General features: G+C 42.5%; 2 protein-coding genes across 4 annotated transcripts in view; one reads left to right on the forward strand and one right to left on the reverse strand.

Annotated features, from left to right (window-relative positions):
* Positions 1–16,872, reverse strand: part of LOC138970483 (uncharacterized) — a 459,600-nt gene that overhangs the window by 403,164 nt on the left and 39,564 nt on the right. The window lies entirely within an intron of this gene.
* The window catches only part of LOC138970486 (uncharacterized), an 82,181-nt gene that overhangs the window by 2,189 nt on the left and 63,120 nt on the right, over positions 1–16,872 (forward strand). The window lies entirely within an intron of this gene.

Genomic DNA, 16,872 nt, shown 5'->3' on the forward strand with positions numbered 1-16,872 from the left:
ACCCGTCAAGCTTGATGGATGTTTTGTCAGTTTCAACCAAGCAAATAATGAAACTGGCGTCCCACATAAATATTGTATTGCGTACATGTATGTCTCTGCTGCAGGCGGTGTGTCAGAGCCTGGGTGCGGCCAATGCAGCAGAGGCCGTTCAGCTGTGCTGTTGCTCTGACCAACTGTCCCAGCCTGCATCGTACTGGCACGTGACACCTGCCGTGTTATCACAGCTGAGCACCTGGTGGCAACACAGGATGGCCTGTACTGTGGACGCTCGGCTTACTGACCAACTTTACCTGGACATCGTTGCCAGGTGAGAAAAATGACATCCATGTCAGTTATGTCGCAATGCTGAAACAATGTTGGTATTCGACGTTTAAGTAATAATTATCATTTATCATTATCTTAATAGCCTAATTGTTTCTGCTACAGGTTTGTTGGTCCGGCCACCACGGTGTCTGTCCCCTGCTACAACGGTGTCCGTGTGGAGGTGCGGACTGCAGGACAGGCGGTGGCGGAACTGGGGCGGAGGCTGGCACTTCTGGTTCTGACCCTGCAACAGGTCGGCCTAATGAACAGAGACCCGCCACTGGTCTGCATTACGGGAGCGCCAGGAACAGGTGACAAGCTCACAGCTTCTCTTACCATATTATTTGTTTCTTATTTTGTTTGTTTGTTGTTGTTGGTCTCGAAGCAAGATGGAACACTAAGCTCAGCCGTCTTTTTCGCGTTAAAGGCCAACATCGGCGCGCCGCAGATGCTACTCTAGTTACTCGTGCTGGCAACAATCAATTTAGCTCTGTGGCCTTCTACCATAACAAGTTTGCTGTTTGTGTTGTCTGATTCCGTGGAAAATGTGACAACTGAAGGAAAGGCATCAGGCTGACACGGAGAACAGTTTGGAACTGACATGTTCATTTAGTCTCCATGTAATGTAATGTTATTGGCAGTTATATCATTTGCGTGTGCTTATTTCTATGGTTCTGGTGCTGTGTTTCGCGTGTAACAGGTGAAACGGACTTGATGTAAAATAGCTTGCTTTCACACTGTTTTGTAGTATATTGTTATGGTTATGTTTTGTGTGTAAACAGGTAAGACAGTTTGGTAAGGTAGGAGTTGAGGTGGCTGATCGTGGACCTACATCTTCCCTAACAGTAACACCAGGGTCACGATGTGCAAGTCGTCTCTATGTGCAGATCTGCATGTAACAATACCTTACGCTCACAGTGCTTTGTAATGTATTACATTTAATGTGCTTTGTGTTCCAACAGGTAAGACAGTTCTGGTACTGCAGGGGTTGAGGTGGCTGATCGTGGGCCTACATCTTCCATATCACCAGGGTCACGATGTGCAAGTCGTCTCTACATGTAACACTGCCTTGTTTTCACATTGTCCTGCAATATATTAACCTTAATATTGTTTGTGTTCCAACAGGTAAGACGGTGGTGCTGGTGCTGCAGGGGGTGAGGTGGCTGCGACAGGGGCACGATGTGCACGTCATCTCAACACTGTACAACACCCGGGCCGTCAGCACATACATCACACAACAGCTGGAGATGTCGCTGAGCGCGAGCCCGACGCCTTCCCTGACACCAGGCAGCGTGTCGTACCACCTATGCGATTTCTGGAACAGGGAGGGAGATGTTGATCAGGCAGTCACCGACCTCGTGGCATGTGTGAAAAACGGCCAGCTGCACGTCTTGATCGACGAGGTGTCCTTTGACAGCAGGTTTGTTTGCGGCATACGTGTGTGAGTGTGTGTGTGTGTGTGTGTGTGTGTATTATGTGTGTGTATATATCTATATATATATACGACTTGTGTCTGTGTGTGTGTGTGTGTGTGTGTGTGTGTGTGTGATTGATCGCCATGCACGGCCAAAGTTCTCGATGGATCTGCTTCAAATTTGGTGGGCTTATTGACAGAGACCCCGGACACAACCTGATCGATGAGATATTTCAACACGTGCTCTCAGCGCGCAGCGCTGAACCGATTTTCGTTTTTCACTGCACGTTACTATTTTTAGATCTCCCTTCCTTCGTGCGCTGGCGTCAATCGATATTCCCGTTTGTACGTTTATATTTAGAAGGTCACTGCACGTTACTATTTTTAGATCTCCCTTCCTTCGTGCGCCGGCGATGCCGGCGTACACCCGGCAAAGCCGGGTCCCCGGCGACGGCCGGGTATTCGGCTCTACTTCTTCCCGGCGAAGCGGGTAATCATCTAGTTATCTATATATATATACGACTTGTGTGTGTGTGTGTGTCTGTGTGTCTGTGTGTGTGTGTGTGTGTGTGAGATCGGGAGAGAGAGAGACTTGTAACTGTCTGATTCATGAGAGAGAGAAAGAGAGAGAAAGAGAGAGAGAGAGAGAGAGAGAGAGAGAGAGAGAGAGAGAGAGAGAGAGAGAGAGAGAGAGAGAGAGAGAGAGAGAGAGAGAGAGAGAGAGACAAGACAAGACAAGACAAAATCTTTATTATCGAGGGTAATAGATAAGCAAGAATATTGCTTTTTTACATCCAGCCCTCGCCCTAATATAGGGTCAACAAGAACAGAAAACAATATAATCAAAGAACTATCACATCAAACTTAATACATTATAACTGTATATACAGATACAAATTTAAAAAATAAATTGTCATGCTGCATTTTAAGTACAATTTCCAATGATAAAAAGTGTCAATTTTTAACATAACTTAATTTAGATCTGCATATTATTATAATTTTGTTTAACATGCACATACATTTTAAATGAATTGATGAACCATTCAGCACATGTTTAGTTGCATTATGTGCGACATATATTTTTTTTGAAGCTGTCTGTGTTTGTTTTATGCTTAAGAAAAATAGGCAGTGAGTTCCATAGGACCGCACCTGAATAAAGAAGGCTTGATTTGAAAAGGTCAATACGTGGAGTCGGTGTTATGATTTTTAGTCTGTTATAGTTCAAAATAAAATTATCACGTAATGTCTCCGGTGCATATCCTGACATCACTTTATGCATTATAACACCTTTATTATACATTAATCTTTTTTGAAATGGTAATACTTGCACATTTTTTATAATCAGATTCTGAAGGAGTGTGCTTTTTTAGCATAATAAGCTTAACTGCTCTTCTGTGAAGACTGGCTAAAGGTTTCAAAACATTAGCACTTGCACAATCCCATACAGTGGATGCATAATCAATATTTGACAAGATGTGATTGTAAAAAAAAATCTTTCGCGAGTGGAGATTCAAGAAATGTTTTATTTTTGATAACTGATATATTTTTTGGGAAGCAATCTTACAGATGTAATCAATGTGATCATGCCATGATAAATTATTATCAATCTTTACACCAAGGACTTTATGGTGAGACACTTCTTCCAATACTTGATTTTTAATATAAAGAGGTGGAATGCTCGATAATAGATTTTGTCGTTTCTGTCTTGTGGTTATTAGCATAAATTTTGTTTTTGTATGGTTAAGAGACATATGGTTTAACTCTGACCAATTCAGGAGTGCATCAATGCTTTCTTGGAGAGTTTTTAATAAATAATTTATGGAATGGTGACTAGAATGAATAGTAGTGTCATCTGCAAACAACTCACAGTTATTACGTATGCAAAGTGGTAAATCATTGACATAAATGGAGAACAATAATGGGCCTAAAACAGATCCCTGTGGGACCCCATATTTCAAAGTACTTTCATTTGAATATGATGCATTAGTAAATGTAATTTGTTTTCTATTTAAAAGAAAAGATTTAAGAATATTAATGGTGGTGAATTGCATGCTATATATTGACAATTTCCTGATGAGAAGAGAATGATTAATAACATCGAACGCATTTGCAAAATCCACAAACAGTGCTGCAGAAAATTTGTTGGAATTTATGTTGGTTAGCCATTGATCAATTAGATTTGTAAGAGCTGTATGACATGAGTGCTTTTTGCGAAAGCGATTTTTCCCAAAAAATTGTGATTTTGGGGTTCTTGCAATAATGGGTAGATAAAACATTGTATAGTATTGTGGTGGAAGAAATTTCACCAAATCATTAAACCGTTAAAATGACAGTTTAACCGCCAAAAAACACGCTGCTCCTTGTTTCTTGGTCCCTAATCGTCGGATTTACACCAAAATTGGCACAGTGATCCCTTGTCCCTAACTGATCTCCAATACAAACTTTTCAAGAAGAAAAAGTCAATTATTGGCAGTTAAAAACCCGTTATAAACCGTTATTTTCTAATTTTTCACCGATCTTTATGAAATGTTGTGGTTAGGTTGGTTGTCCCTAACTGAATTTCAACAAGAATAAAAAGTTGATTTTTGGCAGTTAAAAAACCGTTAAATCCCGTTTTTTCACCAATCTTTATGAAATTTTGTGAGTAGGTCCGTTGTCCATAACTGAGTTTCAATACGTACTTTTCAGAAGAAAACCAATTTTTTGTCAGTTATAAACCGTTATTTTCTAATTTTTCACCGATCTTTATGAAATGTTGTGAATTTCAAAAAGAATAAAAAGTAGAATTTTGGCAGTTAAAAAAACGTTAAATCCCGTAAGATCTACGGCATCATTGCAATGTACTTTATTCATAGGTTTGTGTGTGTTCGTTTGTAAGAGCAGTGAGTGATAATAGGGAGATTCAAAAGACAGCACGTTTCGTTTTGCAGCTCGTTTCGTTTGGTGAATGAGTCACCCCGCGTGAAACGAGACGGCATAGGCCGCAGACAAGATTTAGATGTATTCACGTTTCGTTTCGGAATGAAGGAAGGGCGATAAATCTTCAAGTGAAATTATCACGTCTGTCCTCGATCAGAATGGAAAAAAACAACCTAGGAGGTGGTCCAGAATCGGGCATACTTTGATTATTTTCAGTCCAAATAAATCACACAGACTTTGTTTATACAAAATCACATACGAAGCCAGAATAAAAATTCGATGCGATGACCTACTTCTGCTTCGCCATTTGCTTTCTCACCATGAAGTTGGATAAATGTACCAGGATCAGCACCCTTCAAAATATTTCAGTTCACAACAGTTGTCTACCTCCAATGAACACATTCTCAGCGCTGAAAGACTGTGAAAGGGTTGATGAATCTAGCAATGCATAAAATGGCCAACAAATAAAACTGTTAGTGTGCAAAAATACTCACAAAAGTTGACGAAATATTGTTCGTTTTTTGGGGGTGGAAAACGTGACTGCGTTTTGACGTTCCACGTTCCGTTTCAGTTGACCTTCACCTTTCCAGCGAGAGACCCCCGAAATGATGACGTTTACCACAACTTCAAAACGAAACGTCCCGACGTTTCGTTTCTTAAATCTCCCTAATAGCATGACGTTAGGCTTTTTGAGCTAGCATCGTGGCTTACGCGCTTAGGACGAGGATGTTAATGGCAAAACCAGGAAATCCCAACAAAGTGTCTGTGCATCAGTCATTCCTGTCCCTTTTCTAAGTTACACACACACACACACACACATACACACACACACACACACACACACACACACTCACACACACACACACACACACTGAAAAAAACATATGCAAGCATCAACATTGTTTTCTTGTTATTTTATTTTTTAACCGCCCAAAACTAACTTTTTCTTCTTCAAAAGTATGCATTTAATTAAGTTCACTTAGGGAAAACGGATCACTGTGCCAATTTTGTTGATAATTCGACAATTAGGGACCGAGAAACGTGGGGCAAAGAGTTCTTTAAAGATCGGCGAAAAATTGGAAAATAACGGTTTTTAACTGACACAAGTTTGGTTTTCTTCGTGAAAAGTACGTATTGAAACTCAGTTAGGGACAACGGACCTACCCACACAATTTCATGAAGATCGGTGAAAAAACGGAATTTAACGGTTTTTAACCGCCAAAAAAATAACTTTTTCTTCTTGAAGAGTTTGTATTGAAGTTCAGTTAGGACAACGGATCACTGTGCCAATTTTGGTGGAAATTCGACAATTAGGGACAGTTTGACGTCGTATCTAAACTTTGAAGCCTTTTTTCTCAGAAATAGAGAATACTACATGGCTTGCTGTGTCGTACCAGATTTACACGAGTTGTTTTTTTAAATATTGAACTGCGAGCGAAAGCGAGCTGTTCACTATTTGAAAAAGCAACGAGTGTAAATCTGGTACGACACAGCAAGCCATGTAGTATTCTGTTTATCCTACATACTGTACTTACGTGTATTTTACTGAAAATGTCTTGCAGACGAAGCAGCTAAATCGAAGACGCTTGTTTTGGAACCTCGATCTCTTCTAAAGCCTCGTGCAATCTATTACGTCAAAGCAAAGAAACGTCACTCTGAAAGTGTGGCGTGACATGTTAGTTCTAAAGATTCATCGAGGGTAATTAGCGAGCGCAATTTTTAAATGACGTTTGTCTCGGTGACTTTGGCATCATAAGCCAGTGGAAAAACAGGTCCCTGCCAGACTTGCTTGACATGACCTCATTTACATGATATACACACGTGTGATGTGAACGATTATTATCTCACGGGTGTCTCTCTCACCGTATGTAGGATAATCATGTTTTCGGCACCTTGCTTCGCCGTTTCCTTGATAACTCAAAATGTTCTCAACCGACTGGAACAAAACGTGGCATGGCGTTTTAGTATTCATAGGACTACACTATCATTTGTTTACTCACATTTTCAGTGAGTCTCATGTTCAATCCATTGAAAGGGGCTGTTGGCCCATATGTATTCAATAGCGCAATTCTCTCTCTCTCTCTCTCTCTCTCTCTCTCTCTCTCTCTCTCTCTCTCTCTCTCTCTCTCTCTCTTTCTCTCTCTCTCTCTCTCTCTCTCTCTCTCTCTCTCTCTCTCTCTCTCTCTCTCTCTCTCTCTCTCTCTCGTTCGGTGAGAGATTTATTTCTCGGAGTCAACTTTGTGCAGACTCTCTTCGGTGTCCCAACACCCCCGTGTGCATACATGCGCACGAAAAAGATCCCACGTTCACAGCGAAAGTCTCAGGGCTTGGAAAACACGAAGACACGCATGCATCATCTCTCGTCTCTGATTATCATGATCGTATTTCGATACTTTGACCCAATGCTGGTGTGTCGAAGGAGACAGCCACAACGGGCTTGTTCGAATCAAAGTATCACACCATATCTTCAGCGTATTACCAATACCTGTCCCAATATAGACCAGTTGGTCTAAGAGGACGTTAAACCCCAGTAGTCAGTCAGTCTCTCTCTCTCTCTCTCTCTCTCTCTCTCTCTCTCTCTCTCTCTCTCTCTCTCTCTCTCTTCATGTCACCGCCCTCAATCTGTGCCTTGTACAATGATCTGGTAATTTTATTTAAGTTTATTTTATTTAATTAATTTTATTTAAGTTTTTACCTTGTGTTTTGTGTTGAAAAATAAATACATACTCCAGAATTGACAAAAAGTGTCTTGTACATTTTACGTGTTCTTTTCAAAATATTGCCCCGGCCCCTCCACCTGTGAAGAAAGGACACCTGTCTAATAGGGACACCATTACCATACCCCAAGGGTGTCCTTTAGAGACAGGTTTTACTGTACTGCCGAACAACACTTTTCTTCCAAGTTCCATTGTAACGAAACACTTGCCTGGAATTGTAATGTCTTTTATACACTTAAATACCTGCCCACAGATAAAATGGAGCCACAACCCCAAACCAAATATAATATCCCATCTAAAAAAAAAAGTCACATCCCCAAACGCAAGATAATTAACCCTAACTGCCGGATGCAAATTGAAACACATTTTTTTCATTAGTTTTAATTATATTTTGCCTGAGGAAAACAAAACAGCCTGAAATGGACTGGGTGGTCGAGTGGTAACGCACTTGCGCTCGGAAGCGAGAGGTTGCGAGTTCGAACCTGGGTCAGGGCGTTAGCAATTTTCTCCCCCCTTTCCTAACCTAGGTGGTGGGTTCAAGTGCTAGTCTTTCGGATGAGACGAAAAACCGAGGTCCCTTCGTGTACACTACATTGGGGTGTGCACGTTAAAGATCCCATGATTGACAAAAGGGTCTTTCCTGGCAAAATTGTATAGGCATAGATAAAAATGTCCACCAAATACCCGTTTGACTTGGAATAATAGGCCGCGAAAAGTAAATATTCGCCGTAATGGCTTGAGGTTTACTGGCCGATGTGAATGCGTTATATATTGTGTGTAAAAAATGTCTGTTTGTCTGTAAAAAAATTCAATTTCAAACGGCAGAAATTAATATGTAAAGCGCGGAGAGCAACGGTTAATTGTGGTTCGCGCTATATAAGCTCTCATGATAATAATAATAACAAGTCGCGTATTGCAAAAATACAACATTTAGTCAAGTAGCTGTCGAACTTACAGAATGAAACTGAACGCAATGCAATTTTTCAGCAAGACCGTATACTCGTAGCATCGTCAGTCCACCGCTCTTTCTTTCTTTCTTTCTTTATTTGGTGTTTAACGTCGTTTTCAACCATTCAAGGTCATATCGAGTCCACCGCTCATGCTCATGGCAAAGGCAGTGAAATTGACAAGAAGAGCGGTTTAGTAGTTGCGCTGAGAAGGATAGCACGCTTTTCTATACCTCTCTTCGTTTTAACTTTCTGAGCGTGTTTTAATCGAAACATATCATATCTATATGTTTTTGGAATTAGGAACCGACAAGAAATAAGATGAAAGTGTTTTTAAATTGATTTCGACAATTTAATTTTGATCATAATTTTTATATTTTTAATTTTCAGAGCTTGTTTTTAATCCAAATATAACATATTTATATGTTTTTGGAATCAGAAAATAATGAAAAATAAGATGAATTTGATCAAACAAATATTTTTTTATAATTTTCAGATTTTTAATGACCAAAGTCATTAATTAATTTTTAAGCCACCAAGCTGAAATGCAATACCGAAGTACGGCCTTTGTCGAAGATTGCTTGACCAAAATTTCATGCAATTTGGTTGAAAAATGAGAGCGTGACAGTGCCGCCTCAACTTTCACGAAAAGCCGGATATGACGTCATCAAAGACATTTATCAAAAAAATGAAAAAAACCTTCGGGGATATCATACCCAGGAACTATCATGTCAAATTTCATAAAGATCGGTCCAGTAGTTTAGTCTGAATCGCTCTACACACACACACACTCACACACACACACACACACACACACACACACACACACACACACACACACACACACACATACACCACGACCCTCGTCTCGATTCCCCCCTCTACGTTAAAATATTTAGTCAAAACTTGACTAAATATAAAAAGGAAAAGAAAAAAGCTGTGGAATTATAAACATTACCATGACTTCAACTAAAACATCTTGGCCGAATAAGGAAGGGCTTCGCATAGGACACCTGAATATTAATCATTTATATAACAAAATGACTGATGTTTCAAATGTACTTTTTAATTCTGGAAAAAGTTTTCATATGTTTGGTTTTTCTGAATCCAGACTATCAGATAATGTGTTAGACTCTGACATCATTGTTCCAGGATATACTCTTATTCGTAATGATCCTGTTAAGACGAATGAAACAGGCATTACTGTTTACATAAGTGAATCAGTTACATATAAACGACTACCTCATCTTGAGGTTCATGGAATTAAATCAATATGGATTGAAGTTAAATTAAAAAGATCTCCGCCCTTACTGTTAGGATTTATTTATAGAAACCCTTCTGAAAGAGTAAATTGGGCAGATAACTTTACTATTATGATGGACTCTGCAACACTGGATTCAAAAGAAATCTTGCTCTTAGGAGATTTTAATATTGATTTACTGAAGCCACGCACGCACGCACGCACGCACGCACCCACCCACCCACCCACCTACCCACCCACACACACACACACACACACAAACACACACACACACACACACACACACACACACACACACACACACACACACACACATACACCATTAACAGATCTAATTTAAGACTTCAGATCAGACAGCGTCAAATTGAATCATAGCACTATTGTTTACTTCAAACTAGAGTTTCAAACGCAATGTTCATTGATGCGTAGGCTGTATGATTGTTTACATACGGACCTTTGAAGGATGAGTATGGCAACCAGCGTGTAGAGTGAAATTGTAGATTGTAATTCATAGGGGGAGGAAACCAAGGTGGTAAAGACTGCTTATTTGCCCACCAGGCATATTCGGGTGATGTGTCTCTGTGTATTGCCTGACCCACACCTTAGGAGCTACCGATATGGTTTTGATGTCCAGCCACTGCAAATCCTGGTGGCTGGATATGAAGAGGCGGCGATGGGATTGGCAGAGCTGACGGCATGCTTCTGTTGGCGGACATAGGAGATGGAAGTAAGGTTACCCTGCCACCGGTTCGTACTGCTGGGCGATGGTTGGGTGAGGGCAGACGAGGCTGACCAGCGTATTTGATGTTACATGCAAGCCTCGCTATTCCTTTGGGACTTGGGTGGATCGAGTCCCAGTATAATGCCTTGCGTGGTGCTCCACTCTGGGTGGTGAAGGTTTCAGTGTGGTCTGTAAAGACAACATGTTCACTTTCACACACAGTTTGCAGGGCAACATTGGAGGCATACACAGTTTTCTTCAGTGGGTGGTCTCCACGAGGAGGCACAATGGATGATGCATGAACAACTGCTTTTGGGAATACACTTTTCAACAGTGTGATTAAACTTGTCCATATGGCCTGTGTTACAACGCTGTTCCAGCAAGTGTTCAGTCCTATGTGAAAAACGACGTGTTTCACATTTTGGCAGTGTGGGATGTTCAGTAGCCAGTGGATAAGGTCGTTGATGTTAATTCCTGACACACTAATCTTTTGCGTATGACATCTTGGAAAAACAAGAGGCGAAGCCTTCAAGGCTCACGTAAGAAATCGACAAACAGTAACACAAACTCAATCACTCCGTCACACACACACACAGTACACACAGTACACACACTCACACACACCCACACACATACACACACACACACACACACACACACACACACACACACACACACACACACACACACACAGAAAGAGCATAGGTGAAACTGTGCAAGAAAGCGAGACACTAGATCTAGATCTGTCTGTCTGCATGTAGCCTACTTACATGGACACGACTGCCAAATAGTCTCGGCCCGCTCAAAATAACAATCACCGAGACTTTCAGTAATTCCATCGCGTGACGTCTAACCCTCGTACGTCATAATGTGACGTCAATGTAATATGACGTCTTCAAATGTTAAAGTTTCTACCACAGACATACATACATACATACATACATACGCACGCACGCACAGACAGACAAAAGTTAGCATCGCATAGGCTACACTTCGTGAGCCAACAAGTTCAGTTTTCAAAGATTTGAGGTTGGAGTTGCCAACATAACATGGGTAGTTCCATCAAACACTCTTTCCTCTGCTAGTACCTCACGTGTTTTTTTTTAGATCCACGTTGTTGGCTCACGAAGTGTAGCCTATGCGATGCTAACTTTTGTCTGTCTGTGCGTGCGTGCGTGCGTGCGTATGTATGTATGTATGTATGTCTGTGGTAGAAACTTTAACATTTGAAGACGTCATATTACATTGACGTCACATTATGACGTACGAGGGTTAGACGTCACGCGATGGAATTACTGAAAGTCTCGGTGATTGTTATTTTGAGCCGCGGGCCGAGACTATTTGGCAGTCGTGTCCATGTAAGTAGGCTACATGCAGACAGACAGATCTAGATCTAGTGTCTCGCTTTCTTGCACAGTTTCACCTATGCTCTTTGTGTGTGTGTGTGTGTGTGTGTGTGTGTGTGTGTGGGTGTGTGTGTGTGTGTGTGTGTGTGTGTGTGTATGTGTGACGGAGTGATTGAGTTTGTGTTACTCGAGTTTGTGTGTTTGTCGATTTCTTACGTGAGCCTTGAAGGCTTCGCCTCTTGTTTTCATGTCTGTGTTCATCACCAACACTTCTTTCTTTTTAAGTCTGCCTGGGAGGGTTTTGATTGATGACTTCATCATTATCAATCAGTTGAGGCTCACTGTCCTGTCTTTGGCTGTTCAAAGAGTCACTCATCACGATAGCATCACTGTCCCCATGAATGTCTGTCAGCACTGCATACTTATTGAAAGTACGTACCTCAGCTTTGTGTTGTCGAGGATGCACACTGTATTCAACTTTATTCATGTCAGCGTCAACAGAGACAATAGAAGTTGAGGAAGAAATCATAGATGCAGTATGTTCAGCTGGATTGACAGGAGAGTGGACATCTTTTTTCTTTGAAAGTTCTTTTTTTAAATCGCCAACTTGCGATTTTAGATCTGAGTTCATTTTTTTTTAAATCATCAATCTTATTATTTAATTGTTCCATTCCTTCTTTCATTTCTTCTATTTGTACTTTTTCATTATGTTTCAGGTCAATTTTGATCTGATGTTTTGCACTCTCCATAAATGACAATAGCATATTTGGGGCATCTTTGTACAGCTCCTGTAATTTTTGAGTCTTTTTGTTGAGCGATTTCATCATATCTGCTTTCTGATGGAATTCATTGAATATTGATGAATTCGAGATTTGTGACTAGGTTTGTGTGTGAGAGAGAGAGAGAGAGGGAGAGAGAGAGAGAGAGAGAGAGAGAGAGAGAGAGAGAGAGAGAGAGAGAGAGAGAGAGAGAGAGAGAGAGAGAGAGCTAGAGAGAGAGAGAGTTGTAACTGTCTGATTCATGCAACTCGCACCACGTGTACACGTGGAATTGCATGTTGTTATAACCACAATGTGCGAAAATCTTATTATGTCATCATTGGTAAAATATCAAGTGACATCTTTGATAAAGTTGTGGATAACGCATTACTATTATCAGCTTACCATGTCTCATGTGAGTGTGACACACATCTCTAGCAACATGTCTCCATTCTGTGTCACAGGCTGAAGCTTGGTCGCCGTCACACACGCCTTGTAACACGCCTAGCGCAGCGAGTACCACACCTCTACCTGTGGTGTGCCGGTGTTCACAACACCGAGATACCCCCAGCACTGCAGACACAGGTGTTCACTGTCCCCCTCCGCTCGGCGCCCGCCGTCCTCCGTGAAATACAGCCCGTGATTCACAGGTCTCCTGTCCACGACTACAGCGACAGCGGCGTGCCTGCCCCTGGGGACGGGCTGAGCGTGATACGGCTGAGTCACCATGGCAACGCTCACACAGGTCGTTGGCCGGTGGACTGCGCCCAGTGTGGTCAGGATATTGCTGCCGAGCTGCGCCGTCTCGGTGTGGGTAAGTTGTGTAGCTGGTGATGATGATGATGATGATGATGATGGTGGTGGTGGTGGTGGTGGTGGTGGTGATGATGATGATGATGATGAAGACGAGGATGAGGATGATGATGATTGTGGTAGGTTTGAGTGAAGGGTAAACCTTCCCGCTGCCTAATTGTGTTTTAACCCCCCCCTCCCTCCCTCCCCCCGAGAATATAATTATTTTCAATCAAATCTAAAGTCTGGTCAGTCTGCAGGGAGAAAACAATGACGTCATTTGTATTGACGTAAAAAGGCAAAATTACGTCATGACGTCGAAGTTTTGCTGTCTGTGTCGAAAATGTACACACTTTGTGAAGATTTCATCACTCAGGTGTATATGCAGGCTTGCGTGTGTGTGTGGGAGGGGGTTGGGAGTGGTGGTGTGTGTGTGTAAAAAAATAAAAATACGGGGATAGGTTGTGTCTTGAAATGTAACGAATGTTTGCTTCCATACATGAATGTTTATCAGATAAGACTGTTCTAACGGTTTTTTCTACGCAGGGTGCAGCGTCGCCAACAGTTCCTTCCAGCTGAGCTACCGCGACGTGTTCGTCCTGACCAACAGCCTTGATGTACATGATGACGTCACGGATGACGCAGGTCGGGTGACGTCACCAGCTAGCGGCGTGGTGCAGGGACTGAAGGATGCAGGTGTACCGGTGAGTGTGTTGAGGATACAAGACTTCCTACACAACGAGGCGAGGTCGGAGGGACTTGTGCACGATGTGGCAGTGGCGGCAACGGACACAGTGACAGTAGCGTACTATGACTATGTGCCAGGCCTGGAGCGGCGCGTGGTGGCCGTGTTACACGAAAAAAATCAGAGTGATGATGATAAAGGGGTGACTGATGAGATGACTGATCTTCTAGACAGGCTTGAGGCAGTATCACGCTGCACCACACAGCTCATCACGGTCCGCACGCCTCCTGTCACCACCACCACCACCACCCCGCCATCCCTTACAACAACCACTACCCCGCCACCACAACCACCCCGTGCCACAACCTAATACGACAACCACTACCACCGCCGTCACCACCACGACCACCGCCACTGTGACCACCAGCAACGACGACTACCACCACCGCCAAGAGGAGGGGAGGCAGGAAGTGAGGGCCCCAAAGGGTTTAAAACCGTGATCGTGATTGGCGTTTTTTGACCTTTCTGTGACCGTGATTGCCGAAATTTCCATTTCTGTGATCGTGATGGGACTTTGCCCGTGATCCGTGATGACAAAAAAATCAAGTCTCGTGATCGTGATCGTCATTTGTTTTCGTGATCGTGATGGGCATTATTGCAAAGCATTTTATTTTCAACGTACATTTTTTCACAGCTGTATTACACTCTATGATCCTCTAGTCTATTCGGTAAGGAGCCAACCCCGATTGAAAGGGAAGCAACAACACATTCAGAAATATGATTTTGAGAGCGATTGCTTCCCTTTAAAAGAACCAATTACACACTGACAAAAAGAGATCCAATCAGAAGGCAAATTGCAAAAGTCTACCAAACTTCATCCAATGGAAGGGCTTCGTGCAAAAGTTTTGAGTGAAATTCGAATTCGAAGATCAAAAATGGCGTGCAGCGGTACTGTCATCGAACTTCTGTTATATTTTGTGGATTCAAGCCAGACCAAAGCAGGCGGCGAGAATGCCTTCCTTGGTGGAAAGGTCAGGCTACGGGTCGGTCTTTCTGAAGACGAAATACCAAGGTATGTTGATCTATGTTGCTCTATGACTGTTCTGAATGTAGGCAAAGATCTTGAAATTTGTTCAAGATCTTTGAGTTTGAGTGAGATCATTGACATTGTCGACATTGCCACGTCCGGCTGTCACTCGCTCAGTGTGACCTCGACTGGCTCGAGATCGAGTCTGCGTTTAGCCAAAACCGAAACTAGAAATGTGTTTTTCATCCCAGCAACGTGGACACGCTTGGCATAGATTCTAATTGTCGCTTCTTTGCATTAAGCTTGGATTTATTTTAGCGCCTGTAAACTTTAATATCAACAATGGGTTACATTCAGAAACAATGGCGGGGAGACGCGCCAGTTTGGGTCACTTGATCCTCATGTCAAAGACGATCAAAGTCATGTTCGTTGGGGATTTTGTCAGGCATGCTACTTTTCCGGTAATTGCCGGAAATCCGATAAAGCCGTTTTCAAAATCCGGTAAAGTCAAATTTTTTCCGGTGAAGTTGAAAATTTCTGCAAAAACGATCCGTGTGAATATCGCGCAACGCGACCGGGCGCCGGTGTCAATGAAGCCAGCGCACAGTAGTGTTGTTTTCACCAGTTTGGAGGTGTGTTGAATGGTGGTGGGGGGAGGCTAAAATGGGATTTTTAACAAGATCACAACACTATTACAACCCCTAAAATGATGCCCAGAATGCACCAGATTGCACAGATTTTAACCGTTTTTTGAAAAAAGTTCCGGGGGGGCATGCCCCCGGACCCCCCTAGTTGGCTCGCCTGCTTCGCAGGCTCAGGCTTGTGGCTTCGCTACTGGTACTGCGCGCTTCTTTCAGGTAAAACCGTTTTTGGCCTGTAGCATTCCTGTTTTTTATTCAAGGCCATGGAACCAGGCGATGGTGTACCTCAAATTGTACGGCAAAGTTGAAAATAAAAAACACATCACACATACATGTACTTTAATTTCAATCCACCCAATAGTTTTTGAGAAAATGGGTTTACAAGATTTAGCTCTGGAAATGTGAAATTGTGCAAGTATATATTCATGTGTGTGAGTGAGGGTGTGGGGGTTGAATGTGTATGAGTGGAGAGAGAGAGAGAGAGAGAGAGAGAGAGAGAGAGAGAGAGAGAGAGAGAGAGAGAGAGAGAGAGAGAGAGAGAGAGAGAGAGAACGAGAGAGAGAGAGAGAGAGAGAGAGAGAGAGAGAGAGAGAGAGAGAGAGAAAAACCCAATGAAAACAACATTCTTGTTACTGATTACAAATCATGATATGTATTTCTATGTGAACATGAAAGAGAATTCAAAAAATAATTATAAAAAAGTGCAACAGTTGTCACTTTGTGTTGAATAAACAATAGATCCAGAGGAGCGAATTACTGTGTGGTTGTGTTTACTTTGACACGTGCTTTCTGTACATGCAACTTTTACCGTGACCGTGATTTGCCACTGGTGTTCGTGATCGTGAAAACAAAAATCAAGGTAACTGTGATCGTGAAAGCGAAAATTTCCCTTCCCGTGATCGTGATGATACCCCCCCTTTGGGGCCCTCGGAAGTGTGTCTTGTCGTGACATGCCCCGCATCAATACCATCGTCACCACCTCTACCGTGAGCTTCACCAGTGTCGTCACCACCACCACCACCACAACCGCCACCACAGCAGCAACAACAACCACCACAACGACAACAACAACCGCCACCACCATCACAACAACACCACCAGCAACAATAACAACAACAACAACACCAGCAACAGCAGCAACAACAACAACAACAACAACCAGACCAACCACAACAACTCTGGGTGGCCGAGTGGTAACGCACTTGCGCTCGGAATCGAGAGGTTGCGTGTTCGACCCTGGGTCAGGCAGCTATTTTCTCCCCCCTTTCCTAACCTAGATGGTGGGTTCAAGTGCTAGTCTTTCGGATGAGACGAAAAACCGAGGTCCCTTCGTGTACACTA

Source organism: Littorina saxatilis, linkage group LG7, assembly GCF_037325665.1.
Source record: "Littorina saxatilis isolate snail1 linkage group LG7, US_GU_Lsax_2.0, whole genome shotgun sequence".
In the NCBI taxonomy this organism is placed as follows: Eukaryota; Metazoa; Mollusca; class Gastropoda; order Littorinimorpha; family Littorinidae; genus Littorina; species Littorina saxatilis.